The sequence below is a fragment of the Peromyscus leucopus genome, chromosome 6 (assembly GCF_004664715.2).
Source record: "Peromyscus leucopus breed LL Stock chromosome 6, UCI_PerLeu_2.1, whole genome shotgun sequence".
Taxonomy (NCBI): Eukaryota; Metazoa; Chordata; class Mammalia; order Rodentia; family Cricetidae; genus Peromyscus; species Peromyscus leucopus.
The window spans coordinates 106,602,694-106,620,232 of NC_051068.1; the positions used below are offsets into that span (position 1 = coordinate 106,602,694).

Genomic DNA, 17,539 nt, shown 5'->3' on the forward strand with positions numbered 1-17,539 from the left:
AGCTCTACTGCGCAAATGACTTGTTCCTTCCAGACGAAAGCATATTAAACACAGTCACATTACAAGATAATGTCAGCCCTAAGCTGCCCCCTGGTCCTGTGCCCTCAAATTCCACCTCAACCAAGTCATTTTTCTGTAGGGCAGAGTGAAAAGTTGTGTATGATATCCATGTGTGGCACCAGGACCAAGAGCTAATTGCTGCCTTTCCTACGTGCAGAGCAAACAACTCAGCTGATTGTGAGTGTGGTTGCCAGGCAAATCCCAAAAGTTAGTCTTGAGAGCATGCCACTTCCTGCTCACAATGGAATTTACTTTGTCTGACAAGTCATGCACATGTTATCTACTCTCTCTTTATTGATAGTAGGTCAATAAGAGCATATGTAGTTTTAAGTCTACAAACAGACAGGGTTCTTTAGATGTAAGATATCACAGGTTAAGAAATCTAGGTATCAATCATTCAAAATGTTAAGTAAGATGGCCCTCTTAAACAACCTGTATTTGTACTTTTTATGTATCTATGTATATAATAACATATGCATGTACATATGTGTGTATATATGTATTTACCTATCTTTATCTATCTGTATGTAAGTATAGTTTTTCAGATATTCTCTGCTGTTAGGGGAAAGCAAATGACTTTTGTACATTAACTATGTATTTTATGAACTAATTTTCTCATTACTAATTACAAAAATAGCATATTAATTACAAAAGATGTATACTCTTTGAGGTATCCTACATAATTATGTCATAAATAAATAAAGACAGGTTGATTTGTTTACTTCCAATGGCTACACCTTCAAATCACTTACTTGTTTTTTTCAATTTACATATCAATCACAGTTCCCCCTCCCTCCCCTCCTCCCATCTTCCTCACACCCCATCCTCTATCCACTCCTCTAGAGGGTTAAGTCCTACTATGGGAAGGCAACAAATCTGGCATATCAAATTGAGGCAGGACAAAGCCTCATTCCCTGCATCAAGGCTGAGCAAGGTATCCCACCATAAGGAATGGGTTCCAAAATATCAGTTCATGTACCAGGGATAAATCCTGGTCCCACTACCAGGGGCCCCACAAATAGACCAAGCCACACAATTGTCTCTCACACTCAGAGGGCCTAGTTTGGTCCCATGCAGGTTCCCCAGTTTCATTCCAGAGTCGGTGAGCTCCCATTAGCTTGGGTTGGCTGTCTCTGTGGGTTTCTCCATCATGATCTTGACCCCCCCTCCTTGCTCATATAATCCCTCTTCCCTCTCTTTGACTAGACTTTAGGAGCTTGGTCCAGTGATTATCTGTGGATTGCTGCATCTGCTTCCATCAGTCACTGGATGAAGGCTCTATGATGACAAGTAAGGTAGTCACCAATCTGCAAATCACTTTCTTGTCATAGGGCACTAACAATGCTAGTTTTTCTGTACTTATTCTTTATCACATTGAAGAATTTCCTTCCATGTTCAGGTTTTGGAGGGTTTGGTGGTGAGAGCTCAGAATCCTGACTCTAGGGCTGTGTAGGCATGAAAGGGGAACACGTCATGAATTCATTATAGACTAACAAGGACAGGTGATTAACAAGTTAATTGAGAAGAAAATCTCTTCAAATGCTTTAAGGATATGGAGGAAAGGAAATACAAAATTGAAAGATGTGGCAGAAGCCTCAAGCCTGATTCTGGCCTTTCAGGTGATTTTCCTTCTGGATGCGGAAGCGTCTAAAAGGAGGAACATTGGCTGCTAGCCTCAGTATGTAAACATGCTGCAGACTGACACAGTGAAGATGTTTATTACAAAAGTTAATGCAGTGTCAGGGGGGAAGATCAATATTTAACCCTGGTTCTCTGTGATCTGTATGTCTGCCTGGGAATACAGAATCGAAAATGGACAGACCAGAAAAAGGAAAATGTAAGGGAATTTTTCATAAGCTAGCTGCTGTACCATGAACACTAAAATTTATGACAATAAAAACAAGTCAGGAATTACTTGCATTTTAAGTTTTACTTCATGTCCCTACATTTAAATTTTATATTGTTTTGGAAATTTGAGAAATACATTAAATTTTTATTTGTCTCAAATTCTAGAACTTGAGGCATCTACTATGTTCATTCTTCTGATTTGGGAGATTAAACACTAAGGAAAAGTACGTCATTTCCCCTTAATTACTAATCAAATAGGAGTATGGTCTGGAAAGCACAGTGACTCTCCTACATAGGTCAGGAGGGGTTTGAGGCCAGAAAGAAGCATGTGGTTTGTGAACCTATCTTTGTGTGGACACCTGGCAAGCATACTAACCATTAAAAAGTCTTTAGCCTTCTGTGGGGTAAAATGCTCTGCAAGTTTAGACTACTCATGCTTGTGCTGTAGAGAAGGCAAGAATCATTCTCCATCACATAGAAATCAAAATGCGCACATAATTCTAGACCCAGAGGCAAGTTCAAACAGCCTTCTGTGGTCCCCTTTTCATTTACCAAGTTGGGTGGTTCTATACTGGTTATTGAAATCTTTTTCCACAATAGCCATTACAGGAAAAATTTAGTCTCTATTTAAGAGGGTGCCACTGGAAAAAGACACTGAAAATAATTCTTTCCTATTGTATTATCTTTCAGTAGAAGAAGCAGTGAAAAAATAAGATGCGGTGTATTTCCTGGGAACAAGGAAGCCTGTTAAAAGGCCCCGGAGAGGGGAAGCAAAGCATGCATGTCTGTCTAACAGCAATAGGATGGTGTCTCAAAGGCCCCTGCAGCTGTGTGGGGCCTGTGGAGTTGGCTCCTGTCAGAGGCGTGATTAGTGCAACCCCTAGTGCAACTGTCCATTGAGGGTGACCAATTTAGAAACAAGGAGCGAGCCAGTTAATTACATTGTCAGCAATAAATCTAGCAGTGGGCCATTGGGGCAGCCAAGCCTGGATGCATTCAGGCAGCCATCTGTCCATCTTCCTCATCCGCTGGACACTTGTTCCTACAGAATTGGTTTGAACAAGTAGCCTAGTGGACAGCGATTGTCTCACTTCTCTTGTGGCTGTCTTCACTGAGTTTTACCCATTTCCAGGAACTGGGCAGTAGGAATTGAAAACACAGCAAGAGCCCTGTCTCTAAAGATGTGGGAGCAAACCTGCCACCCCCTCTCCCTCTTTCTGTTTGCCTCACAGCTGCTTTTGTTCCCCCCTTTTAAACTCTGAATGTGTTTTTAAAGTAATTTTAAATTTACAAAAAAAGTGTGCGTTTGCATGCACATGTGTTCAGTGCATGTGAATGTGCCAGTGTGAACACTTAAGTACATACACTCAGAGGCCACAGCATCATGTTGAATTCCTTTCTCTAGAGCTATAGACCCAGCTGCCTTCAGCTAGATATTTTTCACTGAGCCAGACTTTGCTATTTTGGCTAGACCCACAAGCCAGTGAACTCTCAGGGTCTGTTTGTCTTTAACCCCAAATTTTGGGGTTAAACGTACATACAGTCTTGGCTAGCCTACCCCTACCTCTTACCCCTGAGTAAACTTCCCAACCCTTAAAGCACACTTTTGTTTGTTTTTTGTTTTTTGTTTTTTCAAATATGAAACAAAGGCAAAAAAAAAAAAGAAAAGGAGAGTGGACCACTTACATAAGACTTGTCTTCTTAAATAAAGACCAGAGGTGCCTGCTCTTTATGTTGTCCATTAACATTAAAAGATCTATTATTCCTTTAGCCAGATGGTGAATGGCTGGTTTGGTAGGATGCTGTACTTTCATTTAGAGCTATGAATTTACAGAAGGCCTCTCTAGTCCTTCCTGGCATAGGACAGTACATGGAATCAGATGGACCTTTTTAGCTGAAAGTTTTCCTGTGTCCTGCCTGGTCTGTGGTCAGGACAAATCTCCCTTACCTGCCGGTCCTGCAGCCACTGGAACCCAAATTAACACACACAGGCTAATATTATTTTTAAACTATGGCCATGGCAGGCTTCTTGTTATCTAGTTATCAAATCTTAAATTAACCCATTTCTATAAATCTATACGTTGCCACCTGTCTTATGGCTTACTGGTACTTTTACATCTTGCTTCTCATGGCGGAGGCTAGAAGAGTCTCCCCTGCTCTGTCTTCTTCCTTTCTCTCTCTCTTTAGAATGTCCTGCCTAACCTTATTCTGCCTCACCCTTGGCCAACCAGCTTTATTTATTAACCAATTAAGCAACACATTTTCACAGCATACAGAATGACATTACCCATCAGACCTTTCTCTCCCCTCATGCCCAGGGCATCATACAGGCTTTAGGATTAAAGCAGCCTCTTCTATTTCTTTTTTGTTTTGTCTCTTCTTTGAATCAATGGCTTGCTTTTTTTATTGTTTTAAGCCTAGATTTGGATTTTTCATCTCTGATTTCAATGCAAACATAAGCAAGAGCTTCAAATGACCAGTTAACTTTTCTTATTACTTTCAAAAGCAAACAGGTATTCTACCCCCAGGTTCCATGAGAGCTCTCCAGATAAACTGCAGCCATTTTCTTGAATGAACAAGAACAGAGAAGGAAAAGAATGTGAATTTGGGTAAATTTACTTTCCTTGATTTGTTCTACTATTTTTCCCTCAAATAGGTTTAATGATGAGTTGGCTTTTAAATAGATTATTGTTCTGATGAGAGGATAATAACTCATTGATATGATTTCAAATTCAATGTAGATTTGGGGTGGAAAAGTAGTATTGATGATGTCATAGGACTATTACACTCTTTCAACATTTTCTTTGGAGAAAGAAGAAAAGTAATCTTTTCCATTGTCTTTCTTTCCTTTTTCCTCATTCCCTCCTTTTCTTTATTTATTTTATTCTACATCTTTCAGTACTAAGTATGTGCCAGACTGTCTGGGTGCTGCTGAAAAGTGGTGGACAGCTTATTTCCTTGAGGAACGACATGAAAGAAGCAATTTTCCTCCCCTGTTTGTGTAGTCTTTATTGTGACTTTAGGAAGTCTTTCTAAGGGAAATTCATACCTAGACATGGGGAGTCTGGGAGATTCTCCACAGGTAGTGTTTCTCGGTAGAAGTCTGAAGACTGATTAGACTCCATCTAGACAAAAATAAGAGGACTGTTTAGGAGCATGAGAAATAGGGCAACAGAGTGAAGAGGGAACATGATTTCCAGATCAAAGTTGCTATACCCACCCCAGTATAGAAAGCCCTATAAGTGCTGCATTACAGTATATGGATGTATATGGATGTGTTTCTTTTCTGGTAGATGATATAAAAAGAATTAGATTTGTTTAGATACATATGGGATAGTCTGAGAATTTTGAAATTTCTGGAGAAAATACAAAATGAACAATACAGTAAAAGCTATTACTTAGTGAGTTATGACTATGCTTAATTTATTGGAACATAAATTAGTCACATCAGCCTTTGATGAGTGCATGAGAACAGTATGTTCCACTGAATCAGACCCTTGTGTAGAGTTTCTGATAAATCAGAAAAATATGCAGGGGGTATTCAAATATGGTAAGGAGATCCCTTACCTGGGCTTTGGAAGCTTCGAGGCAGTATTATGAAATCTATTAGGGAGAAAGACTGAGGCCACCATATGGATTGTTTACCTGAAATGAAGAAAATGTTGCTTATTTGTAATCAGTAGGGAGATTCTGAAAAATTAAAACAAGTAGGATGGTTACAGTATCCTACAGTGTGACTTAGAAACATGAATATAGAAAAAATAGGATGAGTTAAAGTTGGGGTTAGAGGTCAGTTACTACATTAAGTCTAGTAGTAGTCTTGATGCAAAGTCAAAATATTTATATAACTAAAGAGAATGAACATGAGGCATAGTTATGAAATATGTCCCATGGCATGGGCTCTAAATACTGAAATGGAAATGTACGGAAAGCAATTGGGTGCATAGAATGAAAGGTCAGAAAGAGGCCTTTTTAAGTATAAATTCCTCAGAGTTCTAGCCTTGACATTCACTGTGTGACCTTACACAAGCTGTTTAACTACACTGAACACTGTGCCTTTTTTTTTTTAACTTAAGTAATAAAGAACAATGCCTCACACATGCAAGACCCCATGTTCAGTCTCCAGCACCACCCACAAAACAAGAACAAAATAGCACTGATTTCCATGCAGTAGGAACACTTACTCCCCACCCCCAAAAAAGTCAGTTAAAGAAACATTTAGTGAATTCTTTTACACTAGTAGCGGTGGAGTATTTTCTCTGAGAGACTGAATGTTAATTAGACAAAGGTCTACCCTTAGGAACTTAGTAACTCATGGGGGAGATACACTTAATTAGTCAAAATATTCAATACACAGAGGCACCTCAAAGCACAATTGAATTCTGTAGTGGGAATCATTTTTAGTTGTGGTAAAAACTAATAATGAGGAAAGCAAATGAGCTAGGTCCTGTCAAACTACTGGTATTATGTGTATTAGGAAGATTGGAAAGTCTGGAGAAATGGCTGAGTGGGCAGCGCTGGATGGGGATTGGAATTTGATTGCCCATGCTCTATGGAAAGCTAGGTGCGAGAGTGTGTGCTCCTACAGGAAGACAGGACCCTCAGAACATCATCGTCAGCCATTCTAGTATACACACTGACAAACCATAAAAGAGCCTGTCTCAAAGAAGGACCAATAGTCAAGGTTGTTCTTTGACCTTCCCATGCGCACCTGGCAGAGACATACCTGCATTCACACGCATGAGCACACACACATAGATACATCACACACACAGATTAAATAAAGATGAGAATAATGAATTTAGTCATTAGGTTTAGTTTAATTATGATACATAAAGCATTAATGTGAAATAAGACTAGAGGTGAAATCATAAGGGCCTTGCATGCTTTAAATATTAAATTGAAGAATATAAAAGAACTGACACAGTTGAAGAAAATATGGATGATATCAAAGCAGAGCACTGTTCAGAAATATTTGAACCACATTTTAAAAGATGATTTAAAAGAAGACTTCTTTTAGGATATTTGCAAAACTCAAGAGAAAAGAAATAAGATTTAAAACTTGGACCTAGACAATGGGATTAGAGAGAAGAAGGAAGAAAAGAGAAGAAATGCTTTAAATGTAGATTCAAAAGTACTAGCAGGTTGTGTTAGAATCTGGAGACATGGAGGTATTCCAGAAACTCCCCAAAACAATCCAGGCTATTGCCACTGCTCTTGGTGTGGCTCAGTGGGTAGTGCTGAATGAAGATTGGAGTTCTAGTTACCAGAACTTTGGTGTGAGACCTTATTGCTGAAGACATTACACACTTTGGTTACAGGTCGTGGTTCTGACTACGAGCCATTTTTGTTGTCTTGTCAGGTAATAGAAGGTGCTATGCAGGTCACTGGAAGGAAAACTCACCAATAATCTCACCCCACTATGAACCCCACAAGCTGCAGTGACAAGCTAAGCACATGCCCATAGTGTAATAGTGGCATGAGTGTTACCAGGATCGCCCAACAATTTCTGATTGAATTTAAGTCCCATGCCATAGGAGGACACCTCATGCCTGGCATTGTTAATGGGGACAACGACTCATGGCCGGGGAGCTCACAGGCCAAGGGATGGACCTACTACCATTACTTTCTTAAAGAGAAATAATACCAAGTGACCTTCTAAGTATTTATTCTTATACCTATAGATTAGTTCAGCTCTCAGTCTTCATCGGAGAAACTTCTTTGTGCAGTGGATGGTCATCAATGCAGAAACCCATAACTGTTTGAAATGCAAAGGAAAAAATGTCTGTGAGTATTCAGGTATAAATTCAACATCTGTGTTATATACCTTCCCCCTCAAGGCTCAGGGAACATCACAGAATAGTGGGCAGAAAGACTGTAAGATCCAGAGGTAAGGGAGAGTGGACTGAAACAGTATCATCTGGACATTGTAGGACCACTGTGTACTTACGAACTTACTGCAACTGTGGCTACCTGCCCAGATCATGCATAAACTAAAGCCAATCAAAAATGGCAGCATGGATTGGAGAGGTGCTTACAAACCCACGCCCCTATCTGAGGAGCTACCCAAAGTTGATGTTTAATAGTTGAGGGAGAGTGATTTCTCTTAAGGGTGTGGCGTTGGTAGGTTGCCCATGCTCCAGGGGAGATCCCTGCCCCCATGAGTACCTAGGCAGCACAATTTAGTCTCAGCGGGTTATTTGATAAAAGAGGACATGGAATTAGGGAGTGTCTGGTATGAGTTAGGGAGAGTATTAGGATGTGAATATATGATGAAAACACATTGTATGCATGTATAAAATTCTCAAAGATTTCATTAAAATTTGATAAAAATTTTAAGTACCAACTACATAACATTCAAGCAAGTAGCATTTCAGAATGGCAAGGACAAGAGCATGAGCACACGAGGAGAGAGAGACTTAAGGGCAGATATAGAGAACACTAATCTTGAGAAGCCACAATGAGGTCAGAGGCGGGGAAAGAGCAATACAAGGAGAGCTAGAAGAGGACCAGCCATGGACTTGTAAGGACATCGGCTCTAAGAAAATCTCAAAGGGGGCTTTTATGGAGGGCAGGAGAGCTCAGCCTTTTGCTATTCATGGGGAAAATTTAGTTTGGCCTGGGAGTGGGATGATCTCAGAGTGGGGGATGAGACCTCAGACGGGAGCTAGCTCGGTAGAGGCAGGAAGGTGAGGAAGAGTGTGATGAGGAGAGAAACTAATCAGAGGCACCATGGTGACCTCTGCTTGAGAAGCAAAGGAAGAATAGAGTGAACATTCTCTGAAGTTCTTTCAGGGCTCCAGGCCTCTGCAGGTTGGACTAACCACTAGGCTCCCAGGATTTAGTATGTTCCTAAGGAAGCCAGGGCCAGTATTTAGTCTTACAAGTTTCTGCTGGGTGTGGGACAGTGATCAATATCTATGATTTAAATGCTCTGTCCCTACTTTCTCTTTACTAATAAATGCTTTTACTCACCCTTTACTCATTAAGAGACCATTTTAATGTCAATATTGTAGATACAACTTCACAAATCTTTATTTTTATTAATTCACTCAAAGGTAAAGTCATTTCCTTTAGACTGAATGACCCTGGGTTTTTGTTGTTTATTTTGTGAAAAAGTATACTTACTGATAGTTCAGCTTTTATTGAGAGAAGAGGACTGACAGTCCTCACCATCACTGTGACATGAACCTAAGATCTGCCTCAGTCAGGTGCAAAGCAAATCAGACACAGCAACAGGAAGGCAAATGATCTATCTTGGGGCATCCTGTCTCAGTCAAAACTCATTTGTAATAGGAACCACTGGGAATTTCATGGCTTTAAAAAAATTTTTTCTTTCCTCCTGGAGATCTTTGAAGGGCTCCACAACTATCTTCAAAATCAGATAGAATTAAGGGCTATCATTCTTTCTCTAAATTATTTAACATGATAAAAGATGTTTAGATGTTATTACAAAGGAAGAAAGCCTAACAGTTCATCTATATTTTCTGGAAAATTCCAGAAGATGCATTGCTGATTGTATTCATTTACTTGGTTTAGTTTTCTTGCTTCTGTGTGTCTGTCTGGAGTCTCCTGTTCTGTTAGAATGAGGGAAACGGTTAAGCCAGTTGTACTGTCTTACTGCTTCTACCAAGCCTGGGCCAAACTCTTTTTCTCTATGATGTAAAACCCTCTCACCAAACCAAAGATATATCTATGTAGAAGTGTTCCATATTGCTCTATCTAAGTGCCCCACATCCCTGTAGACAAGGACATAATGTGGTGGGTGACTCCACAGATCTGCTTTTCCTGTTCCCATAATAGCTTAACATTGTGATGCATATTAAACACTGACCTTTCCACGTGTATAGGTCTCACTCTTTTGTGCACCATGGTAGAGTTAAAGCAGGAAGTATTGCGTGTTTGTAAGAGGCAGGATTGGTCAATGAGACCTGGGTTATGGCTTTGAGTTTTGGTGTTTGAATAAATTTGAATTCTCAGCCTCAGTTGTCTTTTGTGAAAGATGAAAGTTTGGTAATCTCCAGGACCAAGGCCAGACCAAGACTTAGAATACCTGGTTTTCAAATGGTTTGGCAGTCTTTCAGACAATCTCAGGTTATTCAACATGTATTCATTCAACTGGAGTTGACTAGATCAATATACAAGTAACTTTTCTCCCAACTTGATGCCTTTGTCTATAATGACAATGAGTTCAACTTATATTTTCCTGAATATATAAGCTATTCACTGTCCTGTTAATTGATGCTTTATTTCATTTTTTCCAGCATGTTGGTAGATGAGTGCTGAAGAATGGCCACTACAATAGCATTGATAAGTTCTTTTTGATTTTGTCATCTACTTATACCAACTATATGCAGCCCCACCCCTTCCTGTCTATGTCTTATCTAAATATCCATCCTTCTTCCTCTATCCTATATCCAAAAGTCCCGCCCTTGTTTCTCTTGTGGGTGGAGATGTTCTATACTCTGTTCTTCCAACTATCACTTTCCTCTTTGCAAAATGTACTCTATCACTGTAATTTATTATCGTACCCACTTTTAATAATGTTCTGAGACATAAAAATGTTAAAAACTGTGAACTCACATAGCTTTAAAATTCTATTTGGTTTTATGTCTCATGCTACATATTTAGCATCCATATTATTCAACCATTGTTGCTAAAACTCTTCTTTGCATCATACCCAATCTGAACTGTGATGGCTGTAACAGTGCAATTTTTTTCATTCACACATTTGTGCATCCCTTTGGAGGATCCAGCTTACATCTGCAGGTCTGTGGGTATACCCTACACCATCGGCTGAGGCCCACTGGATGGTGAGAGAGTAGTTATTCTTGTCATGACAATTCAAACCCCTCCTTAAGTCACAAGCACTATGTCCCATTCTGCAGAGTAAAAGACATTGCACATCTGAAGATAAGGGGTTCAAAGTGAACTCTTCTCAACATGAGTCATAAAAGAATGAAATACAGTGTATTACAGGAAGCGAAGCATAAAAACCACTACTTCAACCTGCCACAGTACTTGCTGTTGAATTTGAGTGAATGCATAGCATGAATACACTTCAAAACTACAAGTGACTCAGCAATAATGGAGTTCACTAAGTAGATCAGACTGCAGGACTAACCTGAGTTTTGAATCATACAACTGTCATTGATGAGGAAAACAGAAGCTAGATGATCGTGGGCCATTTATGCATGGTCAGTGACTAACAACGTGTTAGACTACATGGGTGTTTATTGTGCTTCATTCCTCCATCTGGATGCGTGAGGTTTAAGAGAAAGAGACAGGATGGAGAAGCCTGGGACAAATGAACTGCCTGACCCAAACCTCTCTAAGTGATTCGTTTCCTTCCCTGCATGTAGAGCATGTATCACCACACATTTTTGTTCTGGCAAGTCAGGAACCAAGTTGGGACCCAGCAGCACAGAAGAGAAAGATCCAGTCAGCGTCTCTCCCTTCCTTCCTTCTCTGCTTCTTTCATTATCTTTAGCTAAGTAGCCACGGATTGTCTTCATTTCCCCTGAAGATTTTTTGAAAAGTGACTTATGAATTATTGCAAAGCACTTTGAAATGGTAAAACCACTTAATAATATTCTAAACCAGGCCAGACACAGCACATGTGTTGAGATTCATGAGGAATTTCTGAAAATTTGCAAGTTGCAAAGAGATAGCAAAAAAAAAAAAAAAACCCTTCATTCCCTTTATGTGAACTTTTAGTTAATATGTGCATAAATAAGTGAAGTAATGCTGTTTCAGGTAGGGGAGAGAAGCTCAAATGTTTACCTGTATATACTTTTTATATTCTTACCTGAGCATCTTCCTCAGCTTCTAAATTCTTTCTCAGCTTCTAAATTCCAGTGTTTATTCATGAGAAAAAGTAACAAAAGCATTAGAAAGCAAAGACAGACTTATATATTACATCTACTTACTTTTAAATAATTTTTATTTTTGAAATTAAAATATAACATCATTTCTCTCCTTCCTCTGGCCCTTCTAATCCTTCCCAAGGAACCCCCTCCTCCAATTTCAAACTCATTGTTTCTTTTTCTCCACCTGTTTGTACACACACACACACACACACACACACACACACACACACACACGTACGCACGCACGCACGCACACTACCTCACTCAATCTGTATAATGTAACTGTATGTATATGATCTCAGGGCTGACCATTCAGGACTAGAAGGGTTCCTTACTGGGGAAAGACGGCTTCTCCTGCTCTCAGCATTCCTGATTTGCCTGGAGTTCACTGTCCAAGGTTGAGGTCCCATGAGATTTCCTCCTGCCATGCTAGCACATCTACTGGTGTCACCTTTACTCAGATCTTGTTTAGGCAGCCATGTCAACAAGACAATGAGTGTAGCTTCTTTGACACTTCCGGGAGATGCAACTTCACAGCAAACTTCCTGTTCCTTTGGCTCTTAAAATCTCTTCCCATTGTCTTCTGTGGTGATCCCTGAGCCCTAGGTGTGGAAGTTGTGTTGCACATCTACTTATCTTTAACTGTACTCATTAAAAGAGATAAAAAAGCAAGGGCAGATAGATCTGATTATAAGTCACGGCACACAGTCTGAACACTGTAAGTCCATTTACTGTAGTTTCAGGAGCTCTTGAGTAGACACAAGCACAAAAGCAAACACTTAGCTGGGCATAGTGGGACTTGAATGTTATCCCAGTACTAGAGAGGATTGAATGGGTTTGAGCTAACCTGAGCTACAGAGCAAGTACCAGGCCAGTCAGATCTGTATGGGAAGACAGTATCTCCAAAAGAAGATGTGAAAGAAATATCTAGAGTCATCTAGAAGTAAAAAGACAGGATCTTTGTCTTCACAGAAAATACACAGCAATAAAGACAGAAGCGATACATGTGTGGTGAAATGAAGAGAGAGGAAGAAGACATGGTGTGGCATGGATAGGCGCACATGTGTGTGCATGCTTGTGAGTGTATTTATGAATAAGTCCATTGTAGTAGTACAAAATGAAGAGAGAAAGGAAGAGATTCACAGATTCAAGAAATTCTTTTGAAAGATGTTTTAATAACAGTGTTTGAAGCAATGGCAGTTTGGGTTGTGGATATAGCACATGGGAAATACAGAATTTTTCTCAAAATATGAAGTCTTATTATGAATTAGTTATTTACAACAGTGGCCAAGCTTCAGGTATATAATGCCTTTCTCCATTAATATTAAAGATTAAGGTAAAATTTCTGTCTGTGTCCACAGAGTTCTTAAATTGTCAATTTTAGCAAGCATGTTTGGCTTTTGGAATTTTAACTTAAGACATCTTTCTGTCTTTTTTTTCTTTTTCTTTTTGATTTATTTATTTATTATGTACACAGAAGAGGGAGCCAGATCTCATTACAGACGGTTGTGAGCCACCATGTGGGTGCTGGGAATTGAACTCAGGACCTCTGGAATAACAGTCGGTGCTCTTAACCTCTGAGCCATCTCTCCAGCCCCCATCTTTCTGTCTTGAAAATTCACCTATTCACTCGAAACATAGAGAAGAACAATGAAAATATTAAAAATAAAACTTAAATTTGGATCTCTTGCTTCATTCCATCTGCCTTTCCTACTTGCTTTCTCTTTCCCACATAAATGTTGTTTCTTTGACATTCCCAAATAGAAATACTTTAGGTTTATCACTTTGTCTCTTTGCTTATGTAGATTTTCATAACTGGGGCATTTTTCTCATCCAAGCACATGTGAACACCAACAACCTAGGACTAACCCAGACAGCAAGACATTGATTAAAACATCTCTGATGCTCCTTTGCCTCACTGCCGTCTGGACAGATGTACTGTCCTCTTCAGTTCCCCAGAACACTGAATATATTTCTATTACATCATATACCAGATGGTTCTAAGTCTATACAATTAACTATTTTCATACATATGCTTACCTCCTAGATTTGAGCTTGACACAAGTCATTCTGATTTTGTATGTTTTCTCTTCTCAAGTCATAATATAAGACCGGGAAGTTATCTGAGGTTCAATAAAGTGAAGATGACTACATGATAGTCTAGTGACAGAAGAAAAAGAGAGATAGGTCATCTAAGATTAGTATTCATACTAGTTTGAAAATTTGCCTTCTATTTTAATCTTGCTTTTTCCTTTGAAAGTTTTAGCTAAAAAAGAAAAATTTTTCTAGGTCATAGGACTAGCAGCCTGGCTATGACTGCTCTTCTGTTTTCTGGAAAAGAGTAGGAATTTGTCTATTTAAAAAATGGTTAAATCACATGGGAAGAAAATTTTCAACTAACTGAATGATAAAATCTGTCTGTAAGTTATACATCTATGCATAACTGAACATAGAAACACAGGATAATGTTCTCTCTGCTTCCGCGTTTAAGCTACCAGTTAATATTCCCTAAGTCAAGTGTCATCTGGATTGTGTATTCTCTAGGTCTTTCTTTGGTGGTTTCACTTTTTCTTATTGCTTCCTTTATTTGCTATTCATTATTCTATATGTATTAGTGGAGAATTGATGATAGAAAATAACTAGGAAAAGTTGAAGTTAATCAGTGGCTTTCCTTTTAAGAATTTGGTTTGGAAAGTATTTGGAATTTTAAATGTGTTAGTTTTGATATCCATGGCTTCAAAATGCTATAAATTAAATTATGTTAATACATCATTTACTTCTGACACTTTTTATGTTGGGCTTTCAAATTTTCATAGTAACATAACCCAGGTATGCTATAATACAATACTGTATTTTTAAGCAATTTCAAAAATATTTTAAATCCAAATCCTGCTGGTCTGGTGGAATATTCAATACCATTTGATAGTAATTGTGAAGCTTCATTATGGTTGTGCCAAACTTCCAAGATCCTAACTGGGTGTTGAGCCATAAGGAACTGGGGTTGTGGAGAGAAAGCCTGGCACTCTAGCATCAGTTTTTACATGTTACCATACAGACTTCCCCTTTTCCCAGTCAGCTCTTTCTATTCACTTCTCTCTCCTGTTGTTTCTGAATGATGACTGGGGAAGAGGAATCTCAGGAGAGTATAACAAAGACCCTGGCCACCTGTGAGTGTTCCCTTCCCGGCCTTGCTGCCTCTGCGGCTGCAGCTATGAAGGGTCCCCCAGCCCTGGGCATTCCAGGGCTGTCACCTCTCTTGTTCTCTTGTCACCTGCCTCCTTTCATGGAATCTGTTTTTAGTTTGAAAGAATTCTTTTTCTCTGAAATTCTAAAAGACATTTGCCTCTGCCCGCGACCCTCCTGTCACCCCCTCCCTGCCCGCGACCCTCCTGTCACCCCTCCCTGCCCTGCAGACCTAGGCTTGGGGAACAAAAGCCAAGAAACATTTTTCAGGAATCTGCTTTCCTGGGCTTTCCTCTCTGCCATGTCCACCCCCCCACTCCCACTTGCAAAGCAATAACCAGTGTCTCAGCTGTTTGAATTGAGAGAAAGGGAAAGTGAATATGGTAGGAAAAATGTATCTCAAAAGAGTATATAGTTACCCAAAATATAAAAATTTATAAGTGGAAAATTGATATTATTTTGTATTTAGAATCAATAGTCATCAACAGCAAATTTTCCACTGCAGCCTGTCTTTCCATAAAAGTGCAACCGTTTTGTTTCCGTGAGTAAAATAAGAAAATAAGAAACTGAGATTATGTCAATTTCATTCCTTATGTTTATTTAAAAGTCAACCAATGATGTGTGAAATTATATAATTATTATGTGACTATAGTTTGTTAATTAATATTTTTACTGAAAAGTAATTGGAATATACTTGCTTGATAAAGTTTTAAATTTCTTTTGTTGCTTGTTTTGGGCTATACAAAATATAAACACACATACATGTACATGCACAGAAACACCTATACACATATACAAATTCATATACACACATATATATACACATACTTACATACACATATACATATAACACACATATACATATGAGGACATGAAATTCTACTCCCTTAGGTTATAAGAGATGGTGACAGATAGATAGATGATAGTTATAGATAAATGATAGATAGATAATGATAATAATAGTTAGGTATAGATGTATTTATTCATCACTCCAGAGCATGTTTTTGGCCAAATCTTGACAAATAGAGAATTATAAACTTAATGATCAACATTCATTATTAATACACATCTCTATTTGAAACATCAGATTTTGGACAAAGTTAATTTTTAAAAAACACAAATCATATTTTTGATACCTCAAAGATTATGATGAAAGCATTCACATTTGCGTGAACCCTGTGATAGAAGTTATCTCCTAACCTAATGGACAAGAAAACTACATATGTAAACACTTGTGAGTCCATTAGCTTGTGGTAATTAATTACACCAACTTGACTGAGCTAAGATACCAAGAGATTTGGCAAAACATTATTTTTTGGCATGCTTCTGAAAATGTTTCCCAAAGAGATAAATATCTGAAAAACTAGATTGAGTAAAATCCTACTGTCAACAAGACAGATGAACATCATCTGATCCATTCAGGACCGGATCAGAACAAAAAGGCACAGAATGGATGAATTTATTCTGTTTGAGCTGGGACATCTGCCCCTAGCCGTTAGGCCTTGAGATCCTTGCTTCTTGAATGTTGTCACTCAGACTAATCTCACATCCTTGGCTTCCTTGACTTTCAGGCTGTAGGTTTGGCCTTGGATCTGCTCTACTAATTTCCTGTACCACTGATTTGCACTGGACAACATGGCACTTCTCTACCCCATAATCATGTAAGTTACCCCCTTACACTAACTCATTTCTTATTCTTCCGTGTTCCTATATGTCCTATTATTGATTTTGCTTCTCTGAAATATACTTCCTGATAGTCAGCTGAACAATTTGCTTGAAAAAAAGAAAAACAGCCTTTCCTATTTACTAATGTTAATATTTTACAGTTTATAGGTTACTTTCACATATTTTCTATTGACATTTAATAATTTTTTAATAGTGCCTTATACTTTCATCCACACATTTAAAAGGTGAGAATAAGAGCAAGTAAGAAGGTAAGCCTCACTGAACTAGGAATAGTTATGGTTCTTTTCAATACTATGTTCATACAGAAAACCATAAAGGATTTTTCCAAGTTGTAGGCTTTTGCCAGAATATATACATATACATACACACACACACACACACACACACACACACACACACACACACACACACATGTATATGGCTGTCCACTTCAAATACTATCATATAAATAAGCACTATTGTATTGGCTAATACCTAACATGGTAACTTCACCTACTATATCTGTCCCCACACACCTTTCTTCAGCTGGATACCTAGCATTATTGACATACTGAAACATGACTCAGACTTGTTTTGCCACACCATAATACTTAACATACCAAATATCTTGTTTGCATCAATTTTCATGTGTGTCAGAGGAGCCCATCATAAATAATAAATGCACCATCAACCCCCAGAAAGTCCCAGGCAGTTAGAGCATGCTTTGTAAGAGCCATTGACAAAGGCCAAACCTCTTCGACAAAAACCAAAGTTCTTGTAACACAAAAACATGGGCTAAGGGAGAAAGCTTTGTTTTTTCTCCTCTGGAATTTATTTACCTCAGTGGCTGAATCATTCGCTAACCATCTCATGCTAATAGTATTAGTAAGAATTTACATGACACCTTACAAATG

General features: G+C 38.7%; 1 long non-coding RNA gene across 1 annotated transcript in view; it reads right to left on the reverse strand.

The window, feature by feature from the left end:
* LOC114683092 overlaps window positions 1-9,009 on the reverse strand; it is a 48,795-nt gene extending 39,786 nt beyond the window's left edge. Inside the window, exons 1-3 of the long non-coding RNA XR_003733131.2 lie at window positions 7,587-9,009; window positions 5,476-5,553; window positions 4,958-5,033 (exon numbers count right to left, since the gene is read on the reverse strand). This is a non-coding gene — a long non-coding RNA (uncharacterized LOC114683092). The remainder of the gene's footprint in view (window positions 1-4,957; window positions 5,034-5,475; window positions 5,554-7,586) is intronic.
* Window positions 9,010-17,539: the final 8,530 nt, after the last annotated feature.